Source organism: Diabrotica virgifera, chromosome 6 (genome assembly GCF_917563875.1).
Source record: "Diabrotica virgifera virgifera chromosome 6, PGI_DIABVI_V3a".
NCBI classification, from domain to species: domain Eukaryota; kingdom Metazoa; phylum Arthropoda; class Insecta; order Coleoptera; family Chrysomelidae; genus Diabrotica; species Diabrotica virgifera.
Window position 1 is genome coordinate 184,164,636 of NC_065448.1, and position 17,152 is coordinate 184,181,787.

The following is a 17,152-nucleotide window of genomic DNA, read 5'->3' on the forward strand; positions in this document are numbered from 1 at the left end:
AGAGATATGTCATATGGCTTGTAGCCCAGCCTATCAGCGAGACACTGGGTACAAAAGCTATTTTGACTTCCCGTATCGAGTAACAATCGGGCCGTTAAAGGTTTCCCGTTTTTGTCGAAAATGGTTACTTTGGCCGTAGCTAGAAGTATGTTTAAATTTTTTACGGACAAGGCAGAAAAGGAATTTGTAAAAGGTTCTTGCCCTTGAAACGAAGGACCTTGAAAGTTTGAATTTGATGAATGTTCGCGTTCGTAATTGTTTGAATTTGTAGAAGTGGACGGACTTTCATTTTTATGGGTCGTAGAAAAAGTATTATGTTTACCCGAATTATTATTTGGTGCCAGAATGTGCAAATTTGTATTATGGCGCCTTTTACAAACGGTACATACATGTTTTGATGAACAATCTTTAGAATTATGCCTACCTAGGCAATTTACGCAGAGACCTTTTGAATTCACGAATTTTATTTTGTCATCATGCTGAATGTTTTTGAAAAAGTGACATTTGTAAATTTTATGACCTTGCTTTTTGCAGAAAATGCAATAAAAATCAGAAACTAAATTATTTGACGTATTATTTTTATCTGAATCCTCTGATGTGTTATTACTGGATGCATGATGTGAAACTTTTACGTTTTTGGCTTGCCTAGGATTTGTATTTTCCAGGCTTTCCAGAACAATGCACCTTTTTTCAAGAAATTTAAGAAGAACATCCAATTTTGGTACATCTGAATGATTTCGCTCAGTTTCAAAAAGTCTCCTTGTTGAAAAATCTAATTTGCTTTCTAGCAGGAAAACTAAAATTATATCAATGAGCTCTGTACTTGAAAATTGCAAATTTTTTAGCAATTGCATATTTTTTGTTACGGTAGTTAGAAAATTTCTGAGGGCTTGCGGTGAGCTGTTTCTCAGTGTAGGAATGTCTATAATTTCTGTTAAGTAAGAATTTATGATTGTGACCTTATTATGATAGCGGTTCTTTAGAATATCTAAAGCAATCGAAAAATTTTCATTTGTGACTTTCAAAGAATCCACCAACTTAAGAGAATCACCCTGTAGGTAACTTTTCAAATAAAGAAACCTTTGGATGTCAGAAAGGGACTGATTTTGTATTATCAGTGTGTCAAAGAGCTCAAAAAAACTTTCGAAGTCCCCTATTTGCCCGGAAAATTTGCATATGCTTATTACCGGGAGCTTTACGGCCACTTGCTTAGCGGCAGCGACGCTCCCTGTATTGGTAATATCCAATGCTCTAATCGAACTTTGTATTTTTGACAGAACCGCAAAATAATTTTCTTCAAATATGGCACGATCACATTTTTGAGAATCGTCCAGGAATTCAATTTCATCCTGTACGTTATTGTAATCAGAGAACAGGTCTTGTAATCGACCTTCTCTTGTTTTGAATGAGAAAACATCTTTTTCCGAGTCATGGTTTGCTTCTAGCCACGTTTGAATTCTATTAACAGAATCTAGAATTGAATGCTTTTTGTTTACTAATTTACTTAAACCTTTTTTGCTCATTGTAATAACTTTAATTTGTTTATTTTTGAATGAAATTATTATTTATTTTTGAATTTTAACAAGCATGCAATATTAAACCAAAAATTCAACCCTGAATAGTTCTTTAAATAGTGTTTAACTTTATTAGAGTAACATTTCGCAAGAGATCTTTGAAAATTAACTTTTTGAATTTACATATAGAAAAGTTTATTTTGCACGTCACCCCTGGGCTCTTGGTACTTGAATGTGGGCTGCTTTTCCTGGAATCAGTTAGTCCTTGAACACCACTTCTTGAAGTAAACTATTATCACTGTTTTTGTTCACAGAATGTTTATTTGTCCGTAGAATAAATAACGCAATCACTTTGTCTCTTGGAATTATTGTCTATTCGACGAGAATATCCGAAAAACGCGACACTTATAATGTCTTTTAAAAAGAGTTGGCATTAGCCAGAAATGTTTTTTAACAAATAATAGAATTAGATAGAAACTTGAATTGAGTGTTTTTTGGCCAGAAAAGTTCGGTCGATGGATCAAGTGTGGCTCTAAGGGCCAAATTCGGCTCTTAGAAATGAAATCCGGTCTCGGAGGAACAAAATGGAGGGACGCCGGTGTTCAACATTCCTCCATGGAGAGTTTGGAGTAGTTCCAATGTCTCTTTCCAGCGTTTTGCACTTGCAGTAAGTTCAATGTGTAGCTAAGCCTTCGATAGCTAAGAGGAGAACTTTTAATGAACCGTAAGATGCTGTAATTCTGGCCTGTTGAATTGTTAATGTAAATAAAACACTTTCTATTTTGCTATGACTGTAATGAAGTTGAAAAGGGCAAGAAATAGAATTTTACATGTGAACAATTGAGTTAACAACTTATCCGTGAAAGACGCCACTACACATATATTTACACTTTGTACCGGCTTTTTGCTTAGCGGCGTGAAGAATTCTCTTCGAAAAAGTGTAAATGAAAAGAGGTTTTTGCGTACGTTCTTAATGAGTGTTGATAGTTGACTGACTGTTGCACCCCGCTCTTTCATCCCGTTAACAAATATTTCCGTTGGGTGCTTTGGGTAAAAGAGAGAGGGCGGAGATTAACATTCTTGGAAGTTTTCTTCAGGCACTGCGTAATGAAATTATTTATGGTTGTTACAGAGGCGGCGCGGAAATTTGTTGTTGGTGAAATAGAATTTATTTTGGGTGGAGAATACAGTTCTCCAACAAGGCCTATAACTTAAAAATTCAAATTTTTCGATATATCAGTTATACATCATTAGACGCTTACATTAGGACCCTAGGTCATCTTAGAAACGCTCAGTTATTGGCGTAATTCGTAAATTAAAATTTTTAGTAATTGTCAAAAAACCAAAATTTTCAGAGTTCAATTGTTTAGTTTTTCGACTAGAGTGAGGCGAATGTATGTTCGATCCTGACCACTTAGGCACCGTTGGAAAGCTAATCTGAAGCTCTATCGATTTGGTATATTTACAGTTTTCTTAGCTCTTAGAACCTGAAATACATTCACCCAAAAATATGCCCTATTGTACCTGCCCAGTGCTATAGCTGTCGTATGAGTGGTCAAAAGTCACAAACCACACCAGTTCTAAATCGGTTCTGACCTCCTCTTAAAACATAGAAAAAAATTCAGATCGGTGTAACTTTTCCACACTCATACATTCATACCCACAAACATTTTCTCCTTTTTAAATAGAAATTGAGTACAATTTCTGAGCTCGGTAACTTTCAAATGGTATAGCCGATTTTCAAAACTATATATTTGATGGAAAGATAATAATTATCAATACTATCAGAAGCCACAGAGACCGGTATAAGATTTCCGAAATTTTTGGGATATTTGGGGACGAGAACGAAAAACAGACCAAATATGGAGAGGGCCGTACAACCTACACCCTTAGACCAAGTGTATAGTTAAGGTATTGGTTAAAGGGTCTTTTCCTAAACCTTAAGAATAGATTTGGAACATTTTTCATTTCGGTCAGGTTGCCAGAATCGAAAACTTCGCGTATATGTGTGCGCAATCGCGAGAACTACCGTTCTCTGGGATATATAAATAAATGTAATATAAATTATACAAAAAGCACCAACGAGAAATAGATAAAAAATAGACAATAGTAACCTACATATTGCGGAAAAAAGGACAAAAATCCATTACTAAATTTTAAAATACTTTGTTTAAATGAAAACAAAGTTTATGAAAACAATTTAATTAAATTAATTTACTAGATCCTTGTCAAGTAGTAAATTATAACTTATAATCTGCTCCAACATTTACATAGCAGTGCATGTCTGCGGCTTTATTTGTTGAGTAATTACCAAGAGTATATCGTTATGTTTTTAATGCCCTATGGTGTTGGCGTTAGTTTTGGCTGCTTGCTTAGTTCGAGAATCCAACTAAATTATCTCATTGCAACAAAGTAAACTATTCCAGAGATATGCAAGTTGCCACCACTGCAGTACATTGCACAAGCTCTCGCTAAACGAGATCCCATGCTCGTCAACCGCTCAACCGCTAAAGTCTCCACGGGCCATCCTCCATACACACAAAAAACAGTTTGTTTCATCATCATTGAATTATGCAGTCTGTATCTATTTATACAGGGTGTCCCGAAAAAATTGGTCATAAATTATACCACAGATTCTGGGGTCAAATATAGGTTGATTGAACTTCACTTATCTATATACAATAGTCCACAAAAAAAGAGTTACAGTCCTTTGAAGTTAGAAAATGAAAATCGATTTTTTTTCATATATCGAAAACTATTAGAGATTTTTTATTGAAAATGGGCATGTGGCATTCTTATAGCAGCAAAATCTTAAAAAAAAATTAAAATGAAATTTGTGGACCCCATAAATATTTTATGGAGGTTTTGTTCCCTTAAGCCCCCCCAAACTTTAGTGTACGTTCCAATTAAATTATTATTGTGACACAAATAGTTAAACACAGTATTTTTAAAACTTTTTTGCCCCTTCGTACTTTTTAGATAAGCCAGTGTTTATCGAGATATTTTGAATATTTTTCGAATCCACCACATATGTGTATATGGTAATACGATTATAGACACCTGTTAATAATCTGAAAATGTATTTATAACTTACATTTTAGGTGTATTTTGAAAAAGAAGCCACATCTCGATAAAAGGTGACTTATCAAAAAAAGACTAAGAAGCAAAAAAGTTTTAAAAACACTGTGTTTAACTAATGGCACTACAATAATAGTTTAATTGGAGCGTACACATACATTTGGGGGGTTTAAAGGAACAAAACCACCACAAAATTTTTATGTAAATATATTAAAAAAGAAGCCGCATCTTGATAAAAACTGGCTTATCGAAAAAATACTAGGAGGAAAAAAAGGTTTGAAAACGTTGTGTTTAACTAATGGTACCAGAATAATGAATTAATTGGAACGTACACAAAAGTTTGGGGGGATTTAAGGGAACAAAACGCCCATAAAATTTTTATGGGGTGCACAAATTTCATTTTAATTTTTTTTTTAAGATTTTGCTACCATTAAAATGCCATATGTCCATTTTCAATAAAAAAATCTCTAATAGTTTTCTATATATTGAATAAAATCGATTTTCATTTTGTAACTTCAAAGGGCTGTAACTTTTTTTTTATCATATTTGTACTAAGGTAAGTTAGGATCAATCGAACTATTTTTGACCCCAGAATGTGTGGTATAATTTATGACCAATCTTTTCGGGACACCCTGTATATAAATACACTGAACAGCAAAATTAACGCACCATTTTAAAAATGGGGCAATTTTGATGTCTCGGATTTCTTAAACCGGTTGTCCGATTTTAGTGATTTTTTTAGTATGTAATAGCATTATTTTTTAAGAATATCAGTGTAATAATATTGGTGCTAGACAGGTAAATGTCATTGTATACCAAGTGTATAAATCATACTGTGTTTTTTCCTCAAATTTCGGAACACCCTGTGGAATATTCCCTAATAGCACACGACGTCCAATGGACGTCCAAAATAGGTCCATTTTTGGTCCTAACGTCCATGGACTATAAATGGACGTCCTTTGGAAGTCCCATGTTGGACGTCCTTCGGAAGGAATAAATATGGACGTCCTTTGGACGTCCGACGTTGGACGTCCTTCGGACGGAATAAAAATGGACGTCCTTTGGACGTCCGACGTTGGACGTCCTTCGGAAGGAATAAATATGGACGTCCTTTGGACGTCCGACGTTGGACGTCCTTCGGACGGAATAAAAATGGACGTCCTTTGGACGTCCGACGTTGGACGTCCTTCGGAAGGAATAAATATGGACGTCCGACGTTGGACGTCCTTCGGAAGGAATAAATATGGACGTCCTTTGGACGTCCGACGTTGGACATTCTTCGGACGGAATAAAAATGGACGTCCGACGTTGGACGTCCTTCGGATGGAACAAATATGGACGTATATATACTGGACGAAATACGGACAATTCCCTAATAGCACACGACGTCATTTGGACGTCCAAAATAGGTCCATTTTTGGTCCTAACGTCCATGGACTATAAACGGACGTCCCATGTTGGACGTCCTTCGGAAGGAATAAATATGGACGTCCTTCGGACGGAATAAATATGGACGTCCTTTGGACGTCCGACTTTGGACGTCCATACTGGACGAAATACGGACGTTTTATGAACGCTTATATTGGACACATTATACCAATTACGAGATCAAATAGCAAAATAATTCAATAAAATATTAACTTGCGTTAACTTTACGTTAATGAAATACAGTCAAACCTGTCACTAACGGCCACTAAAATGAAAGAACTATTGGCCGATATAGAAAAGTGGTCGTTATTGCCAGTTTTTGTAGCCTATATATACAGTACAACCTGTGTTACTGGCCACCTGTACTAACGGCCAGTTTAAAAATTCCCCAAACCAATTATATCTAGACTACAAAAACTGGCAATACCGGTCACCTTTCTATATCGGCCAATAGCTTTTTCATTTTTAGCGGCCGTTACTGACAGGTTTTACTGTAATTAGTGTGGGGAATTTTTAAACTGGCCGTTAGTACAGGTGGCCGGTGTTGGCAGGGGGCCGGTAACACAAGTTTTACTGTAGTTTAAATCGATTAGATCGAAAGATTAAATCTTAATTCAAAATTGTATATTAAATTATTACAATTATAAAACTATATAGTTTAATATCCAAAACATGTTTTGATTTCATGTAATGTAATGAAAATCTTATTTGTAAATTATTGGTTACAATGTTTAACAACAGGAAATATTCAAGAATAAATAAAATAAAAGTTTCCCCTAACAACAAAACATTCCAGGAATTCTACTATCAAAGTTCTATTCCGTGAACATCTGATTAAATTATGGCTGGAAAGTTACCACAAGATATTCTATGAAAAGAGTACAATGTCCTCCTGGAGGGGTAAAATTTTCCATACTCTAAAGAGAGGCCATTTACTATTCAATTTGCGTTCATTTTCAAATTTGCCGCGCGAGTATCTATGTAGCGTCGCGTGGTCATTGGTCATCAAGTCATCAATTATTTCATTTTCATCATAAGATAACCTAAAAATTTAGTAAAAATTTTGATTGGAAAAAAATGCATCGATAAGGGGGTGAAAAATGGAAATTAGTGGCTTTTTTTGCTGTACTCAACTGTACTGTTTAGTATGCTAGTTTTGGCTATGGCTGGATCTCTTAAACAATTATGTAAGTATTATAAAATCCGTTTTCAATTTTCTTTATGAAACGAATCATTTATGCATGTATTACCTGTAAATATTTTGATTTTTAATTGTAAAGAATAGAAAAATTACCGTTCATTTTATTTTTTTTTAGAATCAGCTGAAAGTGGTCTACAAAAAACCAGATATAACCAAAATAAAGATATAAAAAGTGTATTGGCTAATTGGAAGAAACAACATTGTCCATGCATAATAAGTTATTACTTTATAAACAAATATTAATACCTAGGAATGGAACCTGGATATAATCATCAAGAAGATAGCAGGAATCCCGACAAACAACTTAAATAAGTACAAGAATATTGAGGAAATCCTCCTCGATACTACTGGGCAAACTAGAAGATTGAAGAGGACAAAGCCTTTTGAACTAGTTTGAGTGATAGGTGATAGTGAAAAGCAGAGCATAGTGCGTGATGTGGCTGTGTATGTTAGAATAGTGCACGATCTTGTTAGATTAGATAAGAGACGCTATCGGGTAAGCTCTTCATTTTAAGAAACATTAGTAATTTAGGTTAAATTAAAATTGCTCATTGGTCAGTTATGACCAGATTGCTTTTTTTATGTTTGGCAAAAAGGGCGTAAGTCAGAATTGCACATTGCTAATGTTTTGATGATTTCTGGACCAGCAAAAAACTGTTGTAGACGTAAACTGTATGTACCAATAAAAAGAGCCGATTTTTCTGGTCCAGAAATCATCAAAACATTATCGATGTGCATTTCTGACTTAAGCCCTTTTTCCCAAACATCAGAGAATTGTAATGTACAAATTCTCCTATCTGATTTTTCATGAATTTTGTAGGAGACGAAAAACCATTTTTAGGATCATCTCCTGCTTTCACATGTAAATTTTGACATGTCTTGTAGTAAATAGATAGTTGAATTTACTACAAAACATGTCAAAAAATATATGAAAACAGGAGGTAACCATAAAAAAGTTTTTAGTCTCTCTTACAAAACTCATGAAAAAACAAATCGGAGGTATGTCACATCAGTGACTATATCCAGGGAATGTCTAAAAAATATACTTTGATGTCCCAAGAACCAAATATAACCTTTATATATATACAGGGTGTAACAAAAATACAGGTCATAAATTTAATCACATATCCTGGGACCAAAAATAGTTTGATTGGACCTAACTTACCTTAGTACAAATGTGCACAAAAGAAAAGTTACAGCCCTTTGAAGTTATATATTAATAGCACCAAGGGCCTTAGAGGCCCATGGCTTGAAAAGTTTGTTTTTTCTTCATTTTCACGTTTCTTTATGTACTGAGATCTTCTCTGGCTTGATATGTGATTTTTCTCCATTCCTTCCTCTTATTCATTTTTCTTTTCTGACCCTGTAACACCATTCTTTCCAAATCTTTTTCGACCTCTTGCTTCCATCTATTTTCCGGTCTTCCTCTTCTCTTTCTTGAAGCTATAGTGTAGTTTAGTACCCTTTTCGGAGTCCTCGTTTTTGGCATCCTTTCAATGTGACCTCGTGATCTAAGTCTCTGTGCCTTTATCACTCATTTGAAGTTACAAAATGAAAAGTGATTTTTTCCAATGTATCGAAAACAATGTGCTTTTGTGCACGTTTCAATTTAATTATTATTGTAGTACCTACCATTTAAACAACGTTTTAAAAACTTTTTTGCCTCTTATTGCTTTTTCGAAAAGTCAATTTTTATCGAAATATTGTGAATATTTGTCAAATCCACCACATATTTGTATATGGTTAAGTACGATTATGGAGACTTGGTAATAATATGCAAACTTATTTATGCTTTACATTTTTAGGTATATTTTGAACCATATTAAAAAAGAAGCCAGACTCGATAAAACGTGCCTTATCGAAAAAATACAAAGAGGCAAAAAAGTTTTGAAAACACTCTGTTTAACTAATGGTACCTCAGTAATAGTTTAATTGGAACATACAACATTTGGGGGGTTTAAAGGAACAAAACCCCCATAGAATTTTTACGTGGACATATTAAAAAAGAAGTCGCAACTCGATAAAAACTGCCTTATCTGAAAAATACTAAGAAACAAAAATATTGAATTTAACTAATGGTACCACAATAATAAAATTGAATTGGAACATACACAAAAGTTTGGGAGGATTTAAGGGATCAAAACCCCCATAAAATTTTTATGGGGTGCACAAATTTCACCATAATTTTTCTTTAAGATATTCCTGCCATAATAATGCCACATGTCACATGTCCATTTTCAATAAAAAATCGCTAATAGTTTTCGATATAATCGAAAAAATCCATTTTCATTTTGTAATTTCAAAGGGCTGTAACTTTTTATGTGCATATTTGTACAAGGTAAGTTAGGTTCATTTGAACTATTTTTGGTCCCAGAATAATGTGATTTAATTTATGACCTGTATTTTTGTTACACCCTGTATATACAGCCCATTACGCACCACCTTAAAAATTGGGCATTTTTGATGTCTCGAATTTCCTAAACCTGTTGTTGCATCTAAGTGATTTTTTTTATAATATTCTAGCCTAGGCCCTAGAATATGTTACCTCCTTATGCTTGTCATGCACAGGGAGCTATACTGTAATATATATTATATCACATTACTATAGAGAGCGATATGATATAATATACATATATTACAGCATGACAAGCTTAAGGAGGTAACCTATAGCCTAGGCTATAATATTATAAAAACATCACTTAGATGGGACAACAGGTTTAGGAAATACGAGACATCAAATATACCCCATATTTAAGGTGGTGCGTTAATTTCTTGGAGAAGTGTATTGTAATTTAATGTAAATACTGTAATATCCAATAATTGTAATTTGATATAAGATGAAATATAAGTTCCTTAAAAAATATATTTTTTATTTCCCACAATACATTCTCCACAGGTCTAAATATCGTCGCTAGACGTCCACCGAATGACCTTCCAGGACGTTAGATGGATGTTCAGCAGCAAGACATTGGACCAAACTGGGACATCCTATGAATGCCCAAATGACGTCCACCGAACGTCCCCTCCGACGTTAGGTGGACCTCCATTGGACGTTTAACAACTTGGCCTTTGGACCAAAATTGGACGTCCTGTTAAGGTCCAATTCACGTCCCCTAGGACGTCCGATTAAGGTCCAATTCACGTCCCCTAGGACGTCCGATTAAGGTCCAATTTACGTCCGATTAAGGTACAATTTACGTCCGCTTAAGGTCCCATTTACGTCCGATTAAAGTCCAATTTACGTCCGATTAAGGTCCAATTTACGTCCGATTAAGGTCCAATTTACGTCCGATTAAGATCCAATTTACGTCCGATTAAGGTCAAATTTACGTCCTATTAAGGTCCAATTTATGTCCGATTAAGGTCCAATTTACGTCCGATTAAGGTCCAATTTACGTCCGATTAAGGTCCAATTTACGTCCCCTAGGACGTCCGATTAAGGTCCAATTTATGTCCGATTAAGGTCCAATTTACGTCCGATTAAGGTCCAATTTACGTCCCCTAGGACGTCCGATTAAGGTCCAATTTGCGTCCGATTAAGTTCCAATATACGTCCCCTCGGACCTTAGATGGACGTCCAATGGACGTTCGGTAGCGCGACATTTGGACCAAAATAGGACGTATAAAGGACGTTCCTCGGACGAAAACGGACGTCCAAAGGACGTCCCTAAAGTCCGTGAAGGACGTCCAATGGACGTCCATTGGACGTCCTTGTGCTATTAGGGTTATAGCATACATAAAATATTGAAATTAAAATACAATTATTGTAGCCTTAGGCTTTCTTAACATTTTGTTTTGTGATTCATTCACTTATGTTGGATAATAAAAAAATTAGGTACGATAACAACTAGCTATGTTTTATCAATAAATCATAATTTTCTGCTTAGTTTAATAAAGAACTCTAAAGTAGGCTATGAGAAATTAGCAATTCGATAGGTATCAAATTTTTAATAGTCAAAAGTTTGTTGTGAAAATTAGTAGATTTAGATATTATTTAAAGTTTGATTTAATTCCGTATTTTTTTTTCTTGTTTTCCGTAATTCCCTAATTTGACCCGTGATGAATAGGTTCAAGCAAAAGAGATAATATATACTTTTATAATGCAAAATATTTCTATTAGCATAATTAACATAATTAAAGTAACAAAAGTAAATCAATATAATACGGGTCAGTAGCGAGTGTTTCCGCCTCTACTTCAAATGACGGCTTCACATCGACGAGACCGTCGAAATAAGGTTTGCTATTTGGTCTTGATCAATATTATTTCAAATCTCGAGAGGTACTGTTTCTACTTCTTGTAGGGTTCTAGGAGCAAGCAAAGGCTGCTCTAGTTTTCTGCCAATTATGTCTCACAGAATGTTCGATCGGGTTAAAATTTGGACTTTGCGGTGGCCAATTCAAAGTGCAAAGAGTGCAATATAAGGAAAGAAACGTGCAACGTGTTCAGATGAAATATCGGTCGTGTACCTTTCACCGTTTAAAGAATTTCCAAGTACAAGGTATATGGTACAACACTCAAATACAACACTCAAATTGAAATCCTCGAATAGGCAACCAAGTAGTACCCAGAATTAAGCAAAAACACAATGAAAATGTTAAAAACGAATATAGAACTGATGATAAACTTTTGCACGAATATCGAACTTAGAATAAACAACACATTTTTGACCACAAAGACCAACACAAATATACATTCAACAACACCCGTGGACAAAGATCTATAATAGATTATGTTGTAACCAACAGAGATATACATCCATCAAAAATAATCGACGTAAAATGCCTTAATTCAGCAGATCTGGGTAGCGATCATAGCCTAGTATTATGTAAAATAGGAATCATTATAAAATACTTCACACCCAAGAGGGCAGCACCAACATAAACAAAAATCAAAATCGAAGGACTAAATACAGAATCCACGGAATACTTATACAGGAATAGAATATCCGAGAAGACTGCTGAGAATAGAATATTAGAAAACGATAACATCGATGAAGGCTGGCAAAAACTCAAATATAACATAATCAACGCTGCAACAGAACCACTTTGAGAGATAAAAGTATCAAATACTCATATATTAAAGAAGAAAACCCCGTGGTTTAGAGAGGAAGTGAAGATAAAATGTGAAGAAAAAAATAAAGTCTTTTTACAATACAGACCAAAACAAACACAACAGGAATACAACCACTACAAATTAATCAGAAACGAAACGAATACTTTAGTGAGACAAATAAAAAGGGAGCACTGGCAGAGTTTTTCATAACAGATGGAACACGACTTCTACGGAACACAAAAAGAAGTATGGAGAATGATCAGAGGACAAAGAAATGAGATGAACGAATTAATAAAAGCGAAACAAGGAAACATGGGCAGACTACTTCCGATCTCTATGTGCTAAAGGCGATGACAATGAACCACCAATACCTGAAGTTACGACAAACGAAGAAATAAACATCGAGGGGGAGAGGTAAAGGAAGCATTAAGAAAATTAAAAAATAGAAAATCTCCAGGAGAGGACAGAATATCGAATGAACTAGTAAAGTACGGAGGACAAGATCTAACTAAACAACTATTAAAACTAATACAAAAAATAATAGAACAAAACAGAATACCACAAGAATGGTCAAGCATCCTAATACCACTCTTCAAAAAAGTAGACAAATCGGATCCGGAGAATTACAGAGGAATTAACTTATTAAACACAACAATAAAATTAGCAACCAAAGTGATAACAAACAAATTGAATGAAATTATACCATTAGCAAAAGAACAACAAGGTTTAGGTCGGGAAGGTCATGAACTGACGCTATATTTATATTGAGGCAAGTTCAAGAGAAATCGTTGGTATACAACAAACCAGCATATCTACGTTTCGTGGTCCTTAAGAAAGCATTTGACAGGGTAACATTAAAGGGCGTTACCCATTTGATATACTCGAGAGAGGTACCTCTAGGAATAATTAAAACGATCGAAAACATCTACCAGAACAACACAATAAAAGTAAAGGTGGAATTATGAACTAACCGACCTAATTGAAGCCGGCCTTGGGATAAGATAGGGGGATTCCTTGAGTCCTTTATTGTTCAACCTGATCATGGACGAAATAATAAAAAGAGTAGGAAATAAAAAAGGATACCAAATTGGAGAAAAACAACTTAAAATAATATGCTATGCAGACGATGCAAAAGAGAAGATGATTTACAACGTATGCTGCACCAATTTAACATAACCGTCAGAAAATTTAACATGTTAATTTCCAAAAAAAAAAACAAAATGCATGGTTATAACAGCAGATCCAATAAGATGTAAATTGGAGCTGGAAGGTCAGATAATAGAACAAGTAGTGATGGAGTTTAAATACCTAGGCATCACACTATCTAGCTACGGGAGGCTGGAAACAGAAGCGGAAGATCAAGTGAATAGAGCAAACACAACCACAGGTTGCCTGAATGACACAATATGGAGAAATAAAAATATCGGGAAAGAAATTAAAGGCATAATGGGCATTAAAGGCATGTTTACAAAACAATAATGACATACGCGGCAGAAACAGGACCTGACACAGAGAGGAAACAATATTGCTTGAAAGAGCGGAGATGAAAACCCTTCGAAAAATCGATGGTCAGACTCTGTGGGACAGAGCTAGAAGATACCTTGACGCGTGCCGTCCCAGATTGCAACGAACGAAATATCACAGATATCGTAACGACATCTGCTTAGAAACAAACCAAGTTCTCAATCTAGTAGTACAGAAACCGACAATAAATATTGTTCTCCATACCACTAGATTGACAACAGATGGAAACTCTCTTGTTACTACCTCCACTGCTTTCAAAAATTATAAGCCATACGGGTGCCGAGACGAACATTAAGATGAGGGAATTTTAAATAGTTTACGTCCTATCTGCTCAGCGTGGTAAAGTTCCAACGAGAAGGTTTCTTAGGTACTTCAAAAAAGAGTAAATAAATTATAAATGTATAAACATTTTCAATTTCAATTTCAGTTTCATTTTAAATTTTCAATTTTGAATTTTGAATTTTCAATTTTTAATTTTCAATTTTCAATTTTCAATTTTCAATTTTCAATTTTCAATTTTCAATTTTCAATTTTCAATTTTCAATTTTCAATTTTCAATTTTCAATTTTCAATTTTAAATTTTCAATTTTCAATTTTCAATTTTCAATTTTCAATTTTCAATTTTCAATTTTTAAGTTTCAATTTTCAATTTTCAATTTTTAATTTTTAATTTTCAATGTTCAATTTTCAATTTTATGGCAATTCAATGTTTCAAGACAACAGTCTCATATAAACTACGAATGGCAAACAGTCAGCAGAAAAAGGTTATGCAGCCCTGAAGAAAACCCAAGAGTTAAAAGACAAACCTCTATTAAAGACTACTGGCTGAGCTCGAATAGAAAAGATGGAAATATATTTAATAATCTCGAAAACGAAGATGATGCCCCTCCCACAGAAGGCAATTTAGAAAAAACAAATGAGCCCAAGCCTCCTCCAATATTCATAGATAAGGTAGAAGATATCAATCCATTAACCGATCTATTAACAAAATTATGTCCCAATCAGTATACATTAAAAGCCTTGGGAGAAAAACAAATAAAACTACAACCTAATACAGGAGAAGTGTATAGTAAAATCACAAAAGCACTACAAGAGAAGAAAACAGAATTTCATACATACAAACCAAAACAGGACAAAAGTTTTAGAGTGGTATTAAAGAACCTCCACCATTCAACAAACATTGAGCATATTAAAAACAACGTAGAAGACCTCGGCCATGAAGTTGTCCAGATATGGAATGTGAAACAAAACAAGACAAAAAAACCACTACCAATGTTCTTCGTCGACTTAAAGGTCAAAGAAAATAACAAAGATATATACAACACCAAACTGTTCATGAATACAAGCGTAATATTCGAACCGCCAATCTCTAGAAGAACAATACCACAATGTATGCGATGTCAAAGGTACGGACATACAAAAAACTTCTGTCAAAGAGAATACAGATGCGTCAAATGTACAGAATTTCACCAAACATCTGAATGTCCTAGAAATATAAAAGACAACACAGTCAAATGCGTAAACTGCCTGGAAAACCATCCAGCAAACTATAGAGGATGCATAATACACAAAGAATTACAACAAAAGTTATACCCCAGACTGCGACAGAAAAACACAGCGACCACAACTAATAGTGCACGCACAGTAACCGCTGATAATACATATGCACAAGTTGTTACAATGCAAAACGTAACAAATAATCCTAACGGAGTAACCAATATCCAACAATCACAATCAAATGATCTCACGGAACTAAAAAATATGATGAGAGATCTAATAACCCAAATGGGAACGATCATGAATCCAATCACAACGCTTGTTTCAAAACTTTCTTAATGGATACTCAATTGTTAAAGATAGTACAGTGGAACGCCAATGGTCTGAGTCCACATGCTCATGAAATTAAAGCTTACATCATCGGCAATAACATTGATGTATTTCTAGTCTCAGAAACACATTTTACCAATAAAAACTATTTCAAAATACCTAAATATAACATCTACCACACAAACCATCCAGATAATACAGCTCATGGAGGAACAGCAGTTATAATTCGTAGCAGTATACAACATTATGAATTAGAAAGTTATCAAAAAGAATACCTACAAGCAACCAGTGTAGCAATAGAAAGTAGCACTGGTACTCTGGTTCTATCAGCAGCATATAGCCCACCTAAACACAACAAAAAAGAACAATATACTAACTACATAGGAACACTCGGAAACAAATTTATAAGTGGAGGTGATTACAATGCCAAGAATACACATTGGGGATCTCGACTTACAAACACTAAGGGCAGAGAATTATTGACCACAATCACAGGTAACAATTTAAGCATCAAAGCAACAGGAGAGCCCACCTACTGGCCGTCCGATCCTGCGAAAATACCAGACGCTATCGACTTCTTCATCGTAAAAGGTATTAACCCAAACTACCTAAAAATTAAAAGCAGCTATGATCTTTCATCAGATCATTCTCCTATAATATTGACGTTACATGCAAAAGTAATAAGAAAATACCAAGAACCTCAATTATGCAACCTAAAGACCAACTGGGAGCTATTCCGACAAAAACTTGATGAGAACATTGAACTAAACGTTCCACTCAAGACACCACAGAACATTGATGAAGCCGTCGCAAATCTAACAAAAGGAATTCAAACAGCAGCCTGGCACGCAACTCCCAATGTTGCCGATAATAAATCCAAAGGTGATAATCCAATTATTGTAAAAGAAAAAATCATAGAAAAACGAAGACTTCGTAAAAAGTGGCAAAACAATAGAACTGAAATCAATAAAAGGAATTATAACAGAGCAGCATCTGAATTAAAAAGACTACTACACACAATAAGGAATCAGAACGTACAAGAGTACCTCGAAAAACTAACACCTACGGAAGTAACAGATTATTCTCTATGGCGTGCTACACGAAAAATGAAAAGACCAATACAACAAATACCTCCGCTTAGAGACTCTGCGGGAAAATGGGCCAGAAGTAATAATGAAAAAGAAAAGGCCTTTGCTGAACACCTAAGCAACGTCTTTAAACCTTACAACATGGACCAAAACGACAAAGATAATAATGAAATCTTAAATTTTCTTGATATACCTTTTCAAATGGATCTCCCAATAAAAAAATTTAAACCTAAAGAAATCCGAATGGTAATTATGGATGAAATTAATCCAAAAAAGGCTCCTGGATATGACCTCGTCACTGGAAAAATCCTGCAAAACGTAACTAAGAAAACACTCATGGCAATAACACATATATTTAATGCAATACTTACGTATGCACATTTTCCCAATCAGTGGAAAGTAGCAGAGATCATAATGTTACAAAAACCAGGAAAAGACC